The sequence below is a fragment of the Ctenopharyngodon idella genome, chromosome 16 (assembly GCF_019924925.1).
Source record: "Ctenopharyngodon idella isolate HZGC_01 chromosome 16, HZGC01, whole genome shotgun sequence".
NCBI classification, from domain to species: domain Eukaryota; kingdom Metazoa; phylum Chordata; class Actinopteri; order Cypriniformes; family Xenocyprididae; genus Ctenopharyngodon; species Ctenopharyngodon idella.
The window spans coordinates 17961636-17974922 of record NC_067235.1 but is presented as its reverse complement, the minus strand read 5'-3'; positions in this window follow the sequence as shown (position 1 = coordinate 17974922).

Here is a 13287-nt window from a genome sequence, read left to right as displayed (position 1 = left end):
TCATTTATGTTTGCTTGTTTTGGATTACCTGTTTTTGTGTTAGTTAATAAACATTTGATAATTTCATCCTTTTGGCATTTTCTTATCATCATTGGACTAAAACGTGACGTATTCATTTCTTTGTTGCTGTTCAGGAAATTAGTAAATGCACTCTTCAATCAACTTGAGGGCATGAGGACAATAGAGTTGATTGTTACAAACAAAATTGCTTTTTAGCTCAGATTTGCACTTATTATTCCAAGTAGCTGTTTGATTTTGATTACCCAAAAGACAAAACCCTCAAAATTATTGCTTACAAATTATAATTCACCATAGGGGAGTATTTATAATGGCCTTTTTTGTACCGGGTGGAAATGCAGCAAGGAAATCAAATCATTCCATCATTTTCCTGGGAAACCTTTTGTCAAAAATCATGCAGTCATTATCATTAGCATCATCTGGATCTGTCCTCCCCACCCCAGCGTCTCTCAGAGTCTGATTGGAACCTCAGGGAAACACAACACTGATTTGATTATTTGCTTTCCTATTGTCATGGCTCCCTGAAAAATAAATTTCTCTAACAGAATGACAGAAAAACACAGATTATGAATACTTTTGTTAACCTCTGGACCTCCTAAATCAATGAGAGACATAAAAAATTGTGTACATTGTCAGTTCCTTAACGTGGCATGTCACAAAAAATCTTGTTGTATTTAGCTACAATAAGACGTTAGTAGCTGATTGCTGTAAAAATGCTTCAGACATTACTAGATTACTTATTTTGACTATATGTTTTAATGTTCATATTTGTATATGTAGTTCAGTAATATTAATATACCAAGTTATTCAACTACAAAAATCTGCTTAACACAGTGTCCTAAACAGACAAGCTGCTGATGATTATGTATTTATTGACTCTTGCAGAGAGACTCCACCCACAGTCTCTTCTCATTGGGTATGAATTTTTTTTTGATTTTGGGATTTTAAAAACCCATAATCAAAAAGTTCTATTTTCGTTGTTTTTTTTTATTCTATAAAATATTATACAATTATTTTACAGTGCAATACATGTACTGTCTTGTTAAATATAAATGTACAGATTGTTAACCACTCACCAAGTTTCAAGTATTTTTTCTTTCTTTTTCAGATAAAATAACTAACATTTTTTTTATATCAATGTAATTTATTTTCACTTTTGTTAAAAGGCCATTAAAGCACCAAAGTATAACTCTACTTGTCAGTTTTATGGCTATGTAGGACATCACACATGACCCGTGACAATTTGTATTGGCTGTTGATTGGACAGAAACAAAAAAAGGGTCCAAGCCAAACAAACAGTGTCCAGTGTAATGAATCATTATCGCCAGGACAAGACTGTATCACTATAACCCATAGTGTTGAGCAGGGTGTGCATGCATGCATGCATGCATGTGTGTGCGTGCATATCTTTTATCTTGAGTGTACTTGTTCGTCCACATCGATTTCCATGTGGACACTCTATTCATCACTATGAAGGAGACTAGTCATTAAGTTTGACTCTGTGTATTGATTTACATCACTATAACCCTATAACTTCCCAACACAGCTGCCACCTAACTGACTCTATAGGTGAAAGACCGTGTGGATAAAATATATCTCTGATTATCTGCCCTGAGAATCAGTCTGAGCCACTATTTTTCTCATAAAATGTGACTTTCTATTTTCTGCATTCAATGTCAACACAAATTCCTATTACACTGGTGCTTTACAGAAATTCACTTTCTAAATAAAGAGCTTTGTGTCGAGACAGGGCAAAAAGGAAATGGAATAGATTTTCTCCAAGTTCAGTCTGCTGACACTTGTGCTTTAGGGAACAAAGCTTTCTGGCCTACAGATGAAATGGGGACCAAATGAAAGCAAAAGTAATGCCAGGTTTAGAGTGACCAAAGTGCCCCCAGGAGTCGGCCTCTCATTATCACCTGCCTGTAGACGAGAGTACTATGTACATTTGTATTCACATAGCATGACCACACATCAGACCTTTGGAAATGACTGTTTACAGAGGTGATACTGTAGAACAAGCATGCTGACACATGGAAAAAGAAAGCAAAACTAACACAATTTATAGATGTTGACTGGCAGACATTTTATGCATACAGATTTGATTTAAACTGGATTGAACTACTTAATTTACTACAAAATATTAATAATATAAAATAATATAAAACTAATCTAAAATATAAAATAATACCATGACATAAATAATACGATAAACTTTTTTTTCTTCCCTAATACTAAACTAATAAAAATCCCTGTTTATTTCAAGAAATCTACAAGTTTTTTAAACAAAAAACTATTTTGAACTCTTTTTAAATTAAATTATTTATATATATAAAATATAAATCCACATAAATAATAAATAGTATTTAATATATACATATATTAAAATTTATATAAAAGTTAATATAACTATAAGTAGTTCAAAATTGTGTTTTGTACTTGTTAAAATATACATTTTTATTTATTTATTTTTTATTTACTTTTCAATATGTATTTTGGATAATGTGGCTAAATCTGGCCTTATGTGTTTGTATTGTGTATGTGGATGTGCAAAGATATTGTATAGCACTATGTGAAGCGACCTTGAGCTATGGAAAGGCGCTATATAAATAAAACTTTTTCTTCTATTTAGGTTATTTTTTATTAGGTTATTTTAATTGTACAATAACAATTGAAAAAGCAACTGTTTTTCCTTCCACATATATTAACCAATAGTTAATATACAATCCAAGACATATAACATCACTTTTATGTCACCTCCTACACTCTCCAACTTTTCAGAAGAAGGATTACACTGAGAAGCTGTTACTACTTGACTTTACACTTGACTTCACATGCAGTATGAAGAAATATAACTCTCTAGTATTTGCTGTTATTCACCAAGCACAATTGCTGTTACCCCCCATTGCCTCCCTCTTTGTGTTTTCAGTTTTCATTTGGCTCTTAGGGACTGCAAGTAATAAATTCAGAGATAGCGGCAGATAAACAACTGTTATAATCTCACAAGATTTACAACCTACATTATTACGAAACCAATGGCCTATAAAAAGCAGTTGGCATGAGGTGGCAAGATGATACCACAGTGAAGGCCCTTTTCCCCTCTGAAATGAGCAACTCGTGAAAAAACAAGGATGGGGAGGCAGATGGCAAAATGTGCAGGAGATTTATATGAGTCATAAAGCTCAATCAAATATTGACAGGTTTATGTGCTTTCCTGGTAATTGTTGCTTTTAATGGTTTAAGCCTTTATATCCAGGGTTAATTTAATATCTGAATTTTCCATCAGCAATGAAACAAACAATGATTTAAAGGTCATGGGGCAAAAGGTGAAAGAATATCATGTGAATCAACATTTTCTTTATATGACCAGTTGACCTCTGTTTATTTAATGGACTTAACTCGTTCTTTATGGTGCAGATCTACCAAACACGTTTGTTATAATCTCAGTGTCAAATAGAGATAAACATAATGACAATAAGGTAATAATGAGAAAAATAAGGGATGTGGGCTTAAAAAGGAAGAGAATGGTGTTTTTTCACCACTTATCTATTTGTTCCAAGCAGATGTGTCAGTACACCGCAGCTGCTTGTGGAAAGGCATGGCCAAGCATCAGCATGTGTGTGTTTATGTGTATGTGTGTGTTTGTGTGTGTGTGTGTGTGTGTGTTTGTGTATGTGATCATGCGTGAAATTATAACACCAGGGTGTAAACACCACCGAGATGAGAATAACAATGCTCTCCCAACTGCACAACTGCACACCATCACAGGCACCTTTGACAGCCTCTTAATCTATTGTATGGGGAGTCTAGAGAGAGATGTTCTTGCTTTTATGGAACCACAAGACATTGTTAAATAAAACTGGAGAAGATGACCATCAGGTTTCACACAAACATAAGTCTGAATGCTGCAGTGCTGCCATTAAAGCAAAACAGGGACAAACCAAATATTAATAAATATCAGATTTTTTTTTTCAATTTCATTTAAACTTTTTACTCAAATTTCTATGCTGATAATATCATTTATACACTGTAAATTCAAATAGTATTACTTACTATAAAAACACTAGTATGTTTACTTGATTTTAACCAAAATGTTGACTTTACTGCAAATGTTTAATTGTTGCTGAAATATTAGAACAGATAGTTCCCATAACTAACTTAATTGTAGTAAAATTACAAAAAATGTTCAAGACATGCTGTTACGCATGCGTACTAGATGACAATTCTCCCTCCCCCCACACAGCGCAGAAGCACACGGACTGAGAATTCAACATTATGTTTGCAGCATGGATCTACTTTGGTAAAATCAAGGTAAAAGCTATTCTTGCTATCTATTAATGGCTTGTGTACTCAGAAAATTGATTGGTTTGAGTACCATGTTGTCAAGCAAAAAAAAAAAAAAAGGGGGGGGGGGGCAAATCTTAATAGACTTTTCACCCATTTCCTTCACGTCTGCAGTTTCATTCACTTTTTTCCCAAAGTCATCTGTAATTTTTAATTGTCAATACAACTAAATAATTTGAGAGAACATCATAAGTCAACATAAGCTGACTTCATAAATTGATGTTGATTTTCCTAAAAAGTTTTTTTTTATTTATTTTTTTATTTACCATTATGGTGATTCATGTTCCCTTTGGTTGAGCACTTGGAACTGTGTTTATGTTTTTATAATTCTTTTCATTTTGGTGCAGCTGTGCATCAAGAAATCACATTTTGTGGTTTCAAAAGAAGGGAAGTAATAAATAGGTCACTTTTAAAAGGTGATCTGATTTCTAACTGAATGTTGTTTAGTTAGATGTTTAATTTTCTTATTCAGTAATGATGTTTTGATTGTGTATTTGTAACAATATCTTACAGCTGACAGCGCTTGAGTCACACACAGATTTCAACATTCAGCATGCAAACCACAGCAGTGGTAACAATTAAATCTTATTTAAAGTAAATTAAGCACTTTCTACAGTTCTTTTTTTAGTTACTAGAACTCTTGTGTTAGTGAATTATACTAACAAAGCTTTTGTCAGTACAATACTTTTCCTCTTTCACTTTACTTGAAGAAAATGTGGAAACCCATTGCACGTAGTTTTTTAAGTCTCCATAGCTTAAAATGGCATATTAAAATATGTATGATGTTTGCAGTTAGTTAAATGGAATTCCTCCAGTAATCTTACTATTAATCTTAAGTAAGATTAGTAAATATTCTAGAGTATTTATTGCTAACTAGAATTGACATTAAACTAACTTGATATTTATTACTTAATTTGATATTTGATATTTATTACTTAATTTACTTGGGAAGAGATTGCTTTCTTTACTTTTAGCAGATTATTAACTTAAGTTTTGCATTTAAGTTTGCTTTGCAAAAATAAGGCAATCGGTTTCCAAACTTTTTTTTAAGTAAACTGAACTGCAGTTTCATTACAGTGTAATGAAATCATAAAAAAAAGGAAAGATCCATACAACATAAAAAAAAATAAAAAAATAATAATAATAATAAAAAAACCTGAAATACTGATTTTCATTTAATTTCTAACCTTTCACTCAAATTTTTATGCTAATAACGTAATCTGTTATGGGAAAAATGTACAAAAGATTGACAAAATACAGATTTTTCATTAGAAAGTTTCACTCAAAATTGTATGCTGGTAATATAATTTACAATGAAAAATTTGTAAATAAATAAATAAAAATACTAACATTTGTAATGAAAAAAAATCAAATTAATAATGTAAAAAAAAAAAATGCTAAATTTCATTTACACTAGTGGTCTTACAATTTGGGACCCAACTACATACTGTATCTAAACAAAAAACTACTTTTTTTTTAGTGAAAAAAGTTGTTTCAAAACTTTGACTTTGTGGCTTGGTTTTAATCTCCTGTAAAATAAAAATATTTGCAATAGGCAAATGTGAGTTTGACAGAGTTAGCACCATATGTTGTTGGTCAGCATATGAGCGGCTTAGACCACTGACTATAGCAGGGCACTGATTGCCAAGACCGGCAATGCATGAAAACACCCCGGATTACTTCACTGTAACCCTGTTCCCTGAAAAAGCAGGAACGAGAAGCTGCGCTTTATCAGTGCTATGGGAATGTCTTTAGTCATGACCAGCTGTGAATGTGTGTAAGACAACGTCAATGAAATTGACCTATGTTTATAGCCTGCGTGACATCACTGGAATGCGTCGTATGCGAGGCTATAATTAGATGTGCCGCAAGTGCATCTGCAGATATTTTGTCTGAAGAGCAGTCCTGGGACATCCCAGTGCGACAATGAAGCGCAGCTTCTCGTTCCCGCTTTTTCAGGGAACAGGGTTACAGTGAAGTAACCCGGGGCGTTCCCTTTCAAAAGCTACACTCAAGCTGCGCTTTATCAGCGCTATGGGAACGAGAATACCCACGCCGGCGCACTATGTGTCCGGACCCTCAGGCTGTGAAGTGTGTCACAAAGCGCAGAGAGTCTCAGACATTAGCTTGCGATGTTGACTCAAGGACGCAAGAGCCCGAACTATAAAACATCCAAACTATAAAACCTTATGAATGTGTGCAGAGAGGACCAACCTGCCGCATCACAAACATTTTGTAAGGGGGGGCCCCCCGCCAAAGCTCTAGAAGAGGCAACCCCCCTGGTGGAATGAGCCCTGATGCCTGTTGGCGAAGTGTGACCACGCACCTCATAGGCAAGGACAATAGCATCTCTCACCCAATGTTACATGGTCTGTTTTGTGGCGGCCACACCCCTGTTATGGCCACCTTGACAAACGAATAGTTGCTCTGACTTACGCCACTGGCTAGTGTGGTGGACGTAGGCCTGAAGAGCACGGACTAGACACAGTCTGTGAAGTCTCTCCTGATCCGGCGTAGTGAACAACGGAGGGAAAAAGGAATAGAGAGTGACCAGATGCAAGGTCGAGAAAGGAACCTTAGGCAGATAGTCAGGATGAGGATGCAAAATAGCTTTCATCATTCCTGGGGCAAAGTCTAAGCAGGATGGCACAATGGACAGAGCAATCCCCAATTCTTTTCAGAGAAGTTATAGCCATAAGAAAAACCATTTTCAGAGTTAACAGCTTGTCAGAAACTGACTCTAACGGTTCAAAGGGGGGTCTCAACCAGGCTCTCTAGGACTATTGCTAGGTCCCACGTAAGGATCCTTGTTCTAAGAAGGGGGCCTCAGCTGCCAAGCTCCTTGAATGAAGTGAGAGAGCAGGACATGCTTGCCCAGGGCCACCCCGTCAATCAGAATGTGGCAAGCTGAAAGAGCGGCCACATAACCCTGAGAGTGGCGGGGTATGTGCCTGTTGATCTAGTGGAGGGAGCCCTAGCATTTAAAATGGTCTCGATAACATCAGGTGAAAGCCCTGTGTCCCTAAGCTGGTTCCCCTCAGGGGCCAGACATGAAGGTTCCACATCTCCGGCCGGGGATGAAATATTGTCCCCTGCGTCTCAGACAGAAGGTCCCTCCTCTTCAGTATTGCCCACGGCGAGCCGTCGAGGAGAGATATTATCTCCGAGAACCATATTCTGTTCGGCCAACGCAGCACTATCAGTAAGAGGCAAGTCCCTTGTTGGCGAACTCTGGCTAGAACTCCCGGGGGCTGAGAAACTGGAGGAAAGGCATACAGGCACATCAAAGGCCATGTAAGCGCCATCGCTTCCAGACCTAGGAGGACTGGGTGATTCAGAGAGAAGTAAAGGAGACATTGCACTGTCTGATGGGAGATGAAGAGGTCCACCTCTGCTTCATAGAATCTCAGCCATATCTGTTTCATCACCTCGGGGTGTAGTTTCCATTCCCCACTCAGTACTTTCTGTCTAGACAGTAAATCCACTCCCACTGGTACCTAAGAAGGTACACTGCCCTCAGTAACAGGCTGGAAGGTGACACTGGCGCATAAAGCAAAAAGACGCAGTCTTTGTCTTTGATGCCAGTTAGGTTAAGCCACAGGTGCTTCTCCGTGCTGACCATAGCAGCCATAGAACAGCCAATAGCACAGGCCATCTACTTGGTTGCACAGAGAGATGGGTCTGTGGCTTGACAGAGCTCTGTGAATGCTTCCTCGTCGATGGTAGCACCCGCACTCAGGTCCTTCAGCAGGTCAGCCTGGTATGCTTGTAACACCGCCATGGTATGCAAAGCAGCACCAGCCTGACTTGCAGCTTGAAAAGCTTTACCCACAAGTGCTGAGGTGGTTCTGCAGGGCTTTGTGGGGAGGGTAGGTTTCTTTAATGACAATGCTGATCCAGGCGAGAGATAGCTCGCGAGCATCTATTCGACCTGGGGCATCGTCGTATACCCCCGTTCCTCAGCACCCACGATAGTCGAATAAATCAACGTCGAGGGCACAAAGATACGGGAGGTATATGGTTTTCTCCATGATTTAGTTATTTCATCATCGAGGTCCTGAAAGAAGGGGAGAGACTGGCGTTGAGATCCCTCCCCTTAGCCACCAGACAGAAACCTATCCTCTAATTTTGAGCGTTTGGGGGTCTCTTTTTCCTGTGGCCAGTCAAGTTGGAATCTGGCCACAGCCCAAGTCACCACCTCGAGTAATTCCTCAACGGATTTATCATCGTGCGAGGAACGCTCAGAGGCAGCAAGCTTGAAATGAGAATCGTCATCCGCCGCGTGAGTCGAAGAAGCACCGGAGCGTGCTTCGAGATCACGTGAGTGAATGCCTGGATCTGATAATGATGCGGGTGAAAGGGCAGGACCCATCTCCTGCTCATCAGCCAGATCCATTCTCGAGCCCCACGAATGTACAGTAGGTGCTGGCTCTTGGAAATAAGCGAGGTGAGCGCAACTTAACTGTGAAAAGATCACAGCCTTCTAACGCAAGAGCAGCGTGCTCTTCCCCCAAACAAACAAAGCAGTATTGGTGTGTGTCCGCGTCAGACATAGGACGCGAGCACGGAGGCACACACCGTTTGCTTTGTTCACTCATAATTTCTAAAAATCTACTACGGAATATTCTAGCAATGACCAGCAGTAGGGGGTTCAATTAATTCACCTATTTACTAAATTATATTCTCCAGTCATTTAGCAATCTTGTCAGACACCTGAAAGTGTCCTCTTCACTTTCTGATCTTGTCTGACCTCTGTCTCATTTTATTTTCGCTTGAAACCTGATCCTTGCCCGAAGAAGCGTGACTGCAGTGCTCACTTGCTAAGTGTTTGGCATTTGAGGAACAAAAGGACCCAGCGTCCTGAATGTAGCGATGGATCAGCCTGTAACAAGCTCTGTCGCTAATGGGCCCTAATGAATTCAAAGATATGCAAACCCATGTGGGCCACTCATTCAGATAAGGTGAAACAGAATGAACCACATTCCCGAAATACACAACCATTAACCTTTCTTCACTTGTCAGGCATGAGAGGACTGACGCTTCTCGGTTTCTCTCAGGTCAAATGCACAAAAAGGCAACATGTGCCCCTGCTACAAAAAAGATTCACGTTTCTGCTTTTAAATCCTCCAAAAATGGGCCCCATTCACATTTATTCTGAGTAGCCTTTGTTTTTGCTTTTTTTTTTTTTTAAGAAAATGAGGGACTAGTCAAAATCTTAGCAGTAAAACAGTTATGAAACATGAAAATATTATTAAAAACCAACTTGTCACGAATGTTTTAAATGTAACAAAAAATATCAAACTATATTTTGTCCAACAATTATTGCAATTAATTAAATGTAAATCATTTAAAGTGTCAATAAAATGTGACAAATTTCCCCAACCTGATGAAAAATACCGTTTTCCAATAACAACTTTCAGTTAAAATTCAGTGTGACAACTAGCCCCAGTGAGTTTGTGACATCACTTTCTGAAATATAGGACTGCAAGGCCATTATCTATTTATATTATTTTTCCACCACTGGACCATAGACAGAAAAAGAGCCATATTATCACAATTTGTAACCTCTCACACACATCTGACCATCTGATATAATTCTAGCTGGACATCTTCCCGGTCATATCACATAATGGTCATATCAGGAGCACATCATTGCTGATACGTTGCCTCAGGGGTTTTTTTCCAGGTTAACAGCCATATAGAGGATGAGAGGGGAAAAAAACATGTCCCTGCACAGATCTGTGGCAAAGGGAGGTAAATTGTAGTGAGGAATCCCTGAAGAGAGATTATGGAAGTACATGTTCTCATGACACGGCAGCGACAGATAACAGGCAGAGCGAGATGGTGAGGGCTTGATAATCAATTCTCCCATCACTGAACTGTCATTCCACCAATTACATCCTCAGATAACATGTCATCACTCATAATCTAACCCTGTCATCCCCGCAATGAGCATTCTTTCATCCTTAAGATAGAAGTGACGCTCACCTGTGGCACAAACATGCCTAAGGCTTGTCATAACCATCTGCCACTAAGAGAATGATGGGAAAACAAGAATGGACCATTAAAACTGGTGGGTATTTCTGATCCGATTACATACAGATCTATTTCTCTGTTCAGTCTCACCTAACCTGAGATTGATTCACTCACTTTTCCTCTATTTTAAACCTCCTGTTGAGCTCAGAATGGGATGCATTGATTGGATAAAACATGCAGTACCCAATAACTGCCTAGAAGCAATATTTTTTATGTGCTCGTACAACTAAAACCTCTATTTTCAAACACAATCTGTCGTTTTAAGCCATCTATTGTATGAACACCACTGTATGTGTGATACATAACTTACATTTTAAGTACATTGTTGATGCAATTATTACCTATTTAACCCAGAATATTCCTTTAGGAGAGTCCCTGATAGGGTCATAATAACACCACCATTCTGGTTCCTTTCACATTGACAATCATTCAAAAACAGTTGTGTAATTATATTATATTTATGAAAGTATATTATTTAGCAGATGTTATTTAGCAAAGAGTAAAAAAGCAATTTTTGTTCAACATCCAAAGAGATTGATATGCTATAATATAAAAATAACAAAGTGCTGATGTACTGTATATTCAAAGGTAAAAATATTACTCTTCAAACACTGTCAATCTCCAACCAGCTAAGTGGACTAACAGAAAGAGCATTGCCTTTTCTTGACCTTTCACCATGCTAAACCCCATGACTATCCATGGTGAATAATCAATAAGCGTCCCTTACCTTGCTATAATTAACTTCCTGAATTACTAGTCTGATACTCTGTAGGGTGGGTAACTGACTGGACTCCTTATGAACCGGCCTGATTAGCATGTCCTCGTGCGAAGAAGGGGAAATTATCTCATTCACATGTTCTACAGCAGCTCCTCTAAAAAATATCTCTGATAAACAGTAATGACTCTCTTTTTTAGCATCCCCCAAAACCCAGAGGAAATCATCACGCTGACGTTCAAAACAACATTTTTATATTACTTCCCTTCCTGTGAAGATATGGGAGAATGCCAACCCTCACTGTTTCCAGCAAGTGAGCTCAGTATGGAATACACCCAAGCACTATTTTCTTATTATATTCTGGCCTTTTATTTTTTCTTATTTGAAGGGTGATATTATAAATATCTAAAGTACTTGTAATTCTTAAAGTCTGAAGTAGCGACATATCTTTTCTTACATATTGTGATGTACATCTGAGTGTAATGGAAAAAGAAAAAATGTAGGGTGCATGGGGAGTTGGTTGTATGAATTATTTGTTGTTTGGATTTTGAGATATAGGTGTTGCATTTAAAATTGGAGGAAGATGAATGTGAGCATCCTGCATACATCACCAGAGAAAAATTGTTTTCACCAACAGATCCATTTATGATAATTTGATTAAACATTACAAGATCAGAACATTAAAAAAAAAAAAAATGAAACATAGGCACAGATGAATTTTTCACAATAAGATCTATAACATGATTTAGAAAATAGATGAATAGGTGAATTTTTATTTCATGCCAACTTTAACCTGTAGGTACAGTATGAATTCATGCTCCCATTGGCGATTTTGTAAAATTCCTAGCAAGGAACTACTCAGAATACCTTACCAACACCCTGTCAACCACTCACCTTGGCAATGGATTATCAAACACAGAGAAAGTTGTTGTTGTGTCATCTTCAATAGCCTATCACAGAGCACGCTCACATTTTCTTCAGAAAATGTAAAAACTCTCTCTAAAATGTAAACATTTCTTAATAAAATGTAAGAATTTTTATGGCTGCCTCATTGTTGGTGCACTGAAACGTTCTTTCTCTCTAAAAAAAAAAAAAAAAATCGCACATCGAAACCATACTGATCTTAACGTAAAAACCAAGTGTTCACACTTACCGGAAATGTCATCATGTTTTCTTCAGATTTGAGAAAACAGAAATTGAGGACGAGCACGTAGCCTATTTCATGATTGTAAGTTACTTTTTGAAAGATTGGACAACAAAGTAGCCCAGTAAACAAATGACAATACAATGATGACCGTTCTGACGCGTATACAGCAACGCCGTTAATAAATACAGTGACGTTTTAATACGCGACCAGGTAATTGCGTTGCAGAGACTCCAGCTAGCCCGATGTTTCGACCAGTGCCCGAATTCGCTTACGAATTTTATTTCCGTTTACGTTACTTACCGCGACAATGAGAGAGAGGAATGAGACACAACATTATCTAAAGATAATAAAGAGTATTGTACAAGCTAATATTTTTTCTTTATCCACCTTATTCCTACGCCCCATGACGCTTTGCGTGAATTATGGGTGTAACTTCCGTTAAGCTGTAAACAGTCAGTGAAAGGCTCGCTCTATGAACGCAATAATACATTTTATTTTTAAACTGGGTACAATGAGATGACATTATTCTACTCACCCTTCAACCAACGAACATTAAAAGGACATTTAAATGTGTAAAAGCATCAACAAGGTACTTTCAACAGGCCATGAAAAAGCGCGATTCTTTCTACAGCAATAACAGACGGGTTAAATATAACTATAGTGATATATATCCGTATTATGTAATATACGTTGCCTTAATTAAAAATGTTCATGAACTTCAGCATTGTGTGATACTATTTCAAAGTGATTTAAATCATTTTTACAGATAATAAATTGTATTTACCTGTGAAAACAAACCTGGAAAGAGACGTGAGGCTTTGAGGAGAAAAACGAGAGATTCTTCGTGTATTCCAGTGAATTATTAATGGGATATAGCGTAAATTATATCGGGAGAACAGACCGCAAATGTGCAGTATATGTTGTCCTTTTTCATACTATTACAGCGGTATGCAAAGGGACAAAAGAAAATAATCACGAGGATAGAAAGCAGTGACTGAAAAGAGCTCTTGCCATAGATATTCTTGTT